The sequence below is a fragment of the Epinephelus moara genome, chromosome 21, assembly GCF_006386435.1.
Source record: "Epinephelus moara isolate mb chromosome 21, YSFRI_EMoa_1.0, whole genome shotgun sequence".
NCBI lineage: Eukaryota > Metazoa > Chordata > Actinopteri > Perciformes > Serranidae > Epinephelus > Epinephelus moara.
In genome coordinates this window covers 25331965-25338898 of record NC_065526.1, presented here as the reverse complement: position 1 = coordinate 25338898, position 6934 = coordinate 25331965, and the positions used below count along the sequence as shown (strand labels likewise).

Sequence of the window (6934 nt, the reverse complement as noted above, 5' to 3'; positions counted from 1 at the left end):
TTACTGTCTGCTGTTGTTTGCGTCATGAACCATCATGTGGCGCATGTGCGTATGTAAATTTGATCGCCCAGTCACTGTTCATGGACAATCAAGCTGAGCATTGTCCAATTCTGGTTACCAGTCATTCGATCAGTGCATCTCTGATATTTTACATTAAAAGTACAAAAACATCCCAAAGTGAATCCATTTATTTTCTCTGAGAATTAGAAAATGATTGGGATGTCACCTGGCACTGTATCTGAGGCCAGATTTGGCCTGCGGGCCATAGGTGAGTATTACTGGCCTTGTGTCCCACTGCTGTCATGCTGCAGGGATTTACATGATTGTTCCTTGATTATTTCACATCATCATGGTAACCTCTGATGTGTCATGTATGAATCTTGGCTGGTGTTCTGTGTTTTTGGTTTGTTAGTTTCTATTGTTTAGTCTTTTGTAGACTACTTTTTGTTCCTTTCTTTCCATAAGACAGGCCCTGTGTAACCCTATCCATACCCTACTTGTTGTGAAAGAAAAAGTAATGAATATATTTTCAAAAAAAATGTATGTATCACTCTAATGTTACGCTACACTTTACTCTCTTATGTCACCAATACTTCACTCTGAAATGTAGCAGAAGTACAAAGTAGTATAAAAACCCAAATTTTACTTAAGTACAGTACTCAGTGATTCTGTATTACTGTATTCAGTAGGCTGGGGAGTAGCTAGAGACAGATTTAAGTGAAATGGCCAAAATCAAACCATTAGAGGCCCAGATGTCTGGATTTTTAGGTTCCAGCACAGCACAAGCTCCAAAAAAGCTGGTTCATTTCCCATAATTCAGCTCAATACAATTTTTCTTTACACCCCTTCTGCCTTGTAAATGCACACCTCTTTCAAACTCAACACCCCTGTTGGTAAGCAAGTTTTATATTGAAAAGCTGAAACATACAAAATATGTGAAAAAGCCCAAACAGATATGACAAAGCTCCACCCAGAGCCACGGAAGACTTTATACAACTGTTCTGGAGTTTTCAGTCATATCACATGATCTTAGTAAGTACACAAAGAAATTACTTAATGGACCTTGAGATGAGATTGTTTTTTTCAGCTGCAGTTTTCAAGGTCAAGTATTGATTTATGAAAATATAAGCATGCTAAAAGTGTCTAAAGTAATGTAGAACAAAATACACAAACATTGTTTGTCCATATGCAACCCATATAAATTGAAGTTTTACAGCATTTATGATTGGTATAGACTTGTCAGTCACTCAGATATCATTACTGTGTATGTGCATCTGTCTCTGTCACCCCCCGTGTTTAAACTCACTTTGTTTCTTTGTGTTTACCTCTCTTTCTCAAAACTGGGAAAAAAAGTTAAAACTGAAGCCCATATTGGTCAGCTTCCAGTTTTTCCACATCGTCATGCTTGATTCTTTTTAAGTGCCAGCTGCCTCCCTCAGAATTTGTACCGCCTTTCTGGCAGCAGTCTCACAGCAAAAAATGTGGTAAATACAAACAAAACAAACAAAAAACAAACATGATGCATGAAAAACACAATATTTCAGGCCTGCCAAAACAAAGATGTTTTGGTGTATAATAGAGATGATGCATTTGTCACAAGACAACAATACAATTCATGTTTTCATATTAAATGACTTTATGCTTTTCCTTTTGCCATTTGTGTGAATAAGTGAATAATCTCCCTGTAAATATATCATATCTCACACCTCATTGATATTGTTAAATGTGTTATAGTGTCATACACATGAATAAATGTGAAAAATTGTGTCCAGTAAACAGTGTGAATGGAGAAAATCATTAGAGTCAATGTGAAATAATCAACTTTTACCACGGTGAACAAAGAGTTAGAGCAACATAAAGCTGATGAGTGAGGACTTTGCCAGTTTGAAATTATTCATTGAGCAAAATATTAAATATAAATGGCTCCTTTCATGCTTGCTTTATCTAAGATATAATTCATAAAACTTCCTGCATTAGCTTTGTCTGTGACTTATAGCCCTGTGAAACAAAGCTTGCTGCAAGTTGTGCATCCTCGCTCAAGTATGGCTAATCACAGATGTATTATAAAGATCCTGACCCCTATTATACTCATAATTTCTCCAGCAGCTACAGGCCGGTGATTGATTCAGTTCATCACACACTGAACATTGTCCATATTAGAGGAGCTGCATGACTGATCATTGTACTCACTGGCTGCTAGCCAGCGATGATAGAACCAATTATACCTGCAACCCAGCCAATGACCCTCCTTAACCTGTGAAAATGATGATCTGGTGCTAATGAAGTGAGTGAATTAGAAATGCCATCTGCTGCTGCCTCACCACCGCTTATCGCTCATAAGCTGTAGTTTTCAAGGGCACTGTATTTAAAAAAAAATAAGATGAATATTCTCATAGCCTATTACAGAATTGGACTAATGTGCAGGAATGCTATAATTAAATTCAAGTGGAGAATTTGTACATTTAGCATCATTCCGTGTCTTTACTTTCACCTTGCTACTCCCATTTATTTTGAAAATATAGTTTGAAGGTGGAGAGAAAAGTTACTCTGAAGTATAATTTTAGTTTGAGTCAGGCAGTTAAACAAAGTTAATGCCAAGATAAATTGAGTACAGCCTAGAGCTAGTGGCTCTGTGATAATAATCTTTGCCGTCCACAAACGTCCAGATATTTGCCATCGGCTTCACTGGTTGGTTAAAACGCATCATGGTAAAAACACAACACATACAATAAATAACACAACGTGCACAGCACAGACAACAAACACGGATATGGTTCCAGTGCAAATGGTGGTTACAAATTTAGCAGTTATTGCATTCGTTATGAAAGACTTTATGCCTCCTCGCAAGCAACAGCCATCACCAGAGGCATTATGTTTTCAGGGTGTCTGTCCATCCATCCATACTCCATCTATTCTCATTAACACACTATCCCAGGTGTTACCCTCAAACGTCCACTTGGACTCAACGATGTAGTAATCAGATTTTGATGGTCATAGGTCAAAGGTCAAGGTCACTGTGACTTTCTCTGTCTCAGTCTTGTGAATGCGATATCTTAACACTTTGAGAGAATTTTCTCCAAATTTGGCACAAACGTTCACTTGGACTCAACAGTGAACTGTTTAGATTTTGGTGGTCAAAGGTCAGCGTGACTCTGTCTGTCTCATTCTTGTGAATGATATCTCAAGAACACCTTGGGGTAAATACTTTGAAATTGGCACAAACATTTACTGATGAACTCATTAGCTTTTGGTGGCCAAAGGTCAAAGGTCAGTGTGACCTCACAAAACATATTTGTGGCCATAACTCAATAATTCATCTGCTAATTATGACAAAGCAAATATCTAATGGCATAAAATGTTGAAGTGATGACATTTTATATCCAAAAGGTCAAAGGTCACCTTCACTGTGACATCATAATCTTCTGCAAAAACACTTACTCAACATCATATCTTAGGAACAGAAGAAGAGACATTATTGGTGACAGTAATCTTGAAACTGTGCTGATTGTATACATCTTCTGTGCTGCCAGGCTGGAGATGTGTGCGAAGCATCCATGTTTTCACCAAAATGGATGTAAACTTTAACTGCAGCTTGACTGGTTTGCAGAGGCACACAACCGCAAGGTGGTAGTTATAAATGTTCTTGGTTGCTGCAGCAGCTCTATAGTGTCTTCCCGAGGGCAATTTTATGAATTCTTTAAAAAGGGGATCGACAGGATCAGACTCAGTTTGTAAAGCTTTTTGCTTCACCTGCATTTTACATTTTTACATATACATCCCAGCTGCTTCTGTTCTTTCCCAACAATTTTACTGACCATGTTTGTAATTCTGGACAGTCTTTCTATGTTCTTAGCCCCCACGTGCACGTACCATGTAGACCTACACATGTTAAAAGTAAGAACACTTTGTACACTTTGTCTCTAAAACATTCTTGCTTATATGTAACTAAAATGTAAATGTATTCTGTGTTGACTGTAAAACTTAAAGTGATTAAAGAAATATTTGAACTCCTCTGCTGCTTCAACAGACTACGATGTTGTATTACATAACACCATACAGGCTGTATAATCTTATATGTTTGTCAAAACTTTATTTTATCCCCGTGATTTTTATTATCCCTGCTGTCTGTATCTTTTTTTTATTGCATTTTATTTGTAAAACACTGCTACAAATATACTTTGCTGTTATTATCAGTAGCATTATTATTATGCTTACATAACAGTGCTTTGAGCTCAATGCTATGATCAGCATCCTCACAGTGAGGATGCTAACATATTGATGTTCAGAGGGTATTGTTGTCATCGTCTAAGTTTAGCTTATTATGCTAACATTTGCTAGAACTGAATATACAAGTGCAGCTGATTGGAGCATTATAAATCAAAGTAACAGACAAATTAAACTGTTGACCTGATAATGGTGCTAGATAAAACGAGGGGGTTACCAAAGTTATTACAACTCTTCCTGAGGGACATGGATATCTGCGGTGGAGGAAAATATGTTCAGATCACTTACTCCATTCTCCATTCCATTACAAGTAAAAGTCCTGTACTGACTGTTATTACTTATGTAAGTGTGTCGGTATTTTAGGAAAATGTACTCTTTCTGAGTATGAAAAGTAAAAGTACTCAGTGGAGACAAATACCCCTGTGACTATTATTACATATAATCATATATGATTTGATTATTATTGCAGTAGTGTGTAAGACGTATTTAACTTTTGGTTGCCACTTATGATATTTTTTATTATGGATCAATCTGATGATTATTTTCCAGATTAAACAACAAATTGTTTGGTTTGTAAAAATTTGTAAAACTGAGAAATGCACCATGTTCACGAAGCTTTTTTACCAAAATTATTAAAATAATGACGGGAAAAAGTTGCATATCATCACATTTGAGAAGACTAGTCAGTAGTCAGTAACTTACAAATAACTAGTGCACCAGTATGTCCCTTTGAAAGGATTAGTACTATATAAAGTGGCATAAATTTGTACTTAAGTACAATACTTTAGGAATTGCATTTTGTTACATTCCACCAAATTTCATGGCTATCAATCCAAATTTTGAGACCTTTAATTCGGCATCATGGTGGACCAAAGTCAGCAGGATTATTCATCTGGGAACCGTGGAAATTTTCATGAAATCCATCAAACAGTTGTTGAGATGGACAGACAGACCCAGCAAGGCTGAAAATGTTCTGAGGCTGGAGGAAAAAGTTAAGTTGAACTTTAGTCAGGTAGAAACTTCCTGATGCCACCTCCCCATGTCATACAAGGTTAATAAAAGAACATTGCTGAAGTTGTTTTGCAAGCAGTAAAATAAAGTTTTTGCATTAAGCAGAAATCCCCACAGAAACACAATGTGCATTTGTTTTCCCCGGATTGCTTGTAAAAATAAAAGCCACAACACTCAGGCAGACTGCTTTTTTTTTTGCTCTCTTTTTTTCGGAGGAACGAGTTTATTTCAAAAACTGCGATCATCCATAGCTGTACAACAGATGCAATGAATACAAATGATCCATAATAGCTACATTTTAAACATGCTGATTGTAAAAAATAGTCATCTTTTTTTTTTTAACCATAAACATGAATGTAAACAGAATTCCAAATGCATCTTATCATGAATAACAAACGGCAGACACTGTGTGGAGACGTTGTGAATAAATTACATATTGTGTACATTTCGGCAAAATGTACGAATAAAGCAAAGTCACGTAATTATCAAGTGTTCCTCTTACATTCATATTTAGCTCTCTGCCAGCGTCGTGGCTCGTCACAGTTTTCAATGCACAGAAACAGAACAAACTTTACAACAGAGGAAGGTGTTTCATGGTTCATCTGACTGATCACGTAACTGTATTTTTATGCACAATACAGACCAGAATATACTAAGCACACAATATACTGTCCTTATTTTTCGGAGCAGCAATCAGCTTTAGGGGAAATTACTGATTGCTCTTTGCAGTTGATCTTGCAGTAGTCTGGAGAATATTCATAACCAGCATTTCGATGGAGTACACATCAGGTGTGTCATGTTCTAATGATGCAAACAAGCATAAAAACAAGTTTGAAAAACTCTTCTTCTGCCGTCAGTCACTCCCGTCATTGCTTTCGTTCAATTTCAAATACACCTTCTTGATCAAGAAGGTTTCGCTGGTATCTGTTCTCCCAGCTTCTTGCACAAGTAGACTCCCCTTTTCCTCCAGCTTGAAAAAAGATTAAAAAAAACACAAGTCAGACTGTGGTGAGAATTCATTATTATCATTGCTGACTGCCTTTCTCAGTAAACCTATGTAGAAAAGGTGGCTACATCATAAGGTGCTGTATCTGCAAGATTTCCCTGTGAGGTGGGTGGAAAAACAGAGTAGGCGTTATTGCTGTGACTTACATTAAAATAACCTAATGCTTCTGATATAACCTGCAACTACTGAGATATCCACCTGAGGACAAACAGTTCATTATGCCATCATCTTAACGATCCATCATGTTCAGAGCGGCTGAAAAAGATTTCCGTTATCAGGCACTTGAGGACAGCAGGGAGGAAATGTCAGCCAAGAGGCAAATTAAATCTCAAAGCTATTTGTTCATACAAAGAAAATCAGGGGATTTAAATGTCGTCTGATGGAAAGTGCGGATGAGACTGAGTCGTATCTCTGCGGCTGTTCAGACAGTCATCAGTGATAACTGCAGAGAAGCTGGCTTTTCCTTACGCTCCCAGACGGAGAGAATGACAGGCCATTTAGAAGACGTGATGAGCAGCGTTCCTCACTCTGCTTAAAAGTGGAAAAATAAGCCGGAGATCTTTTGAGTTACTGCTGCGGCTGACTACAAGTTGCTGGGCAGTGAAAAGGGGCACTGTGCAAATGTCCATACGCTGTTGAATTTCTGTTCACCAAATTAAATGCCAGACAGTTTGTTTTCATATAAATGAAGAC

General features: G+C 37.3%; 1 protein-coding gene across 4 annotated transcripts in view; it reads right to left on the bottom strand.

The window, feature by feature from the left end:
- Positions 1-5438: 5438 nt before the first annotated feature.
- Positions 5439-6934, bottom strand: part of LOC126383223 (RNA-binding Raly-like protein) — a 66791-nt gene continuing 65295 nt past the window's right edge. For all 4 annotated transcript variants that reach the window (XM_050033715.1, XM_050033717.1, XM_050033716.1 and 1 more), the window contains one exon: positions 5439-6205. The gene's annotated coding sequence lies outside the window, so the exon portion shown is untranslated. The remainder of the gene's footprint in view (positions 6206-6934) is intronic.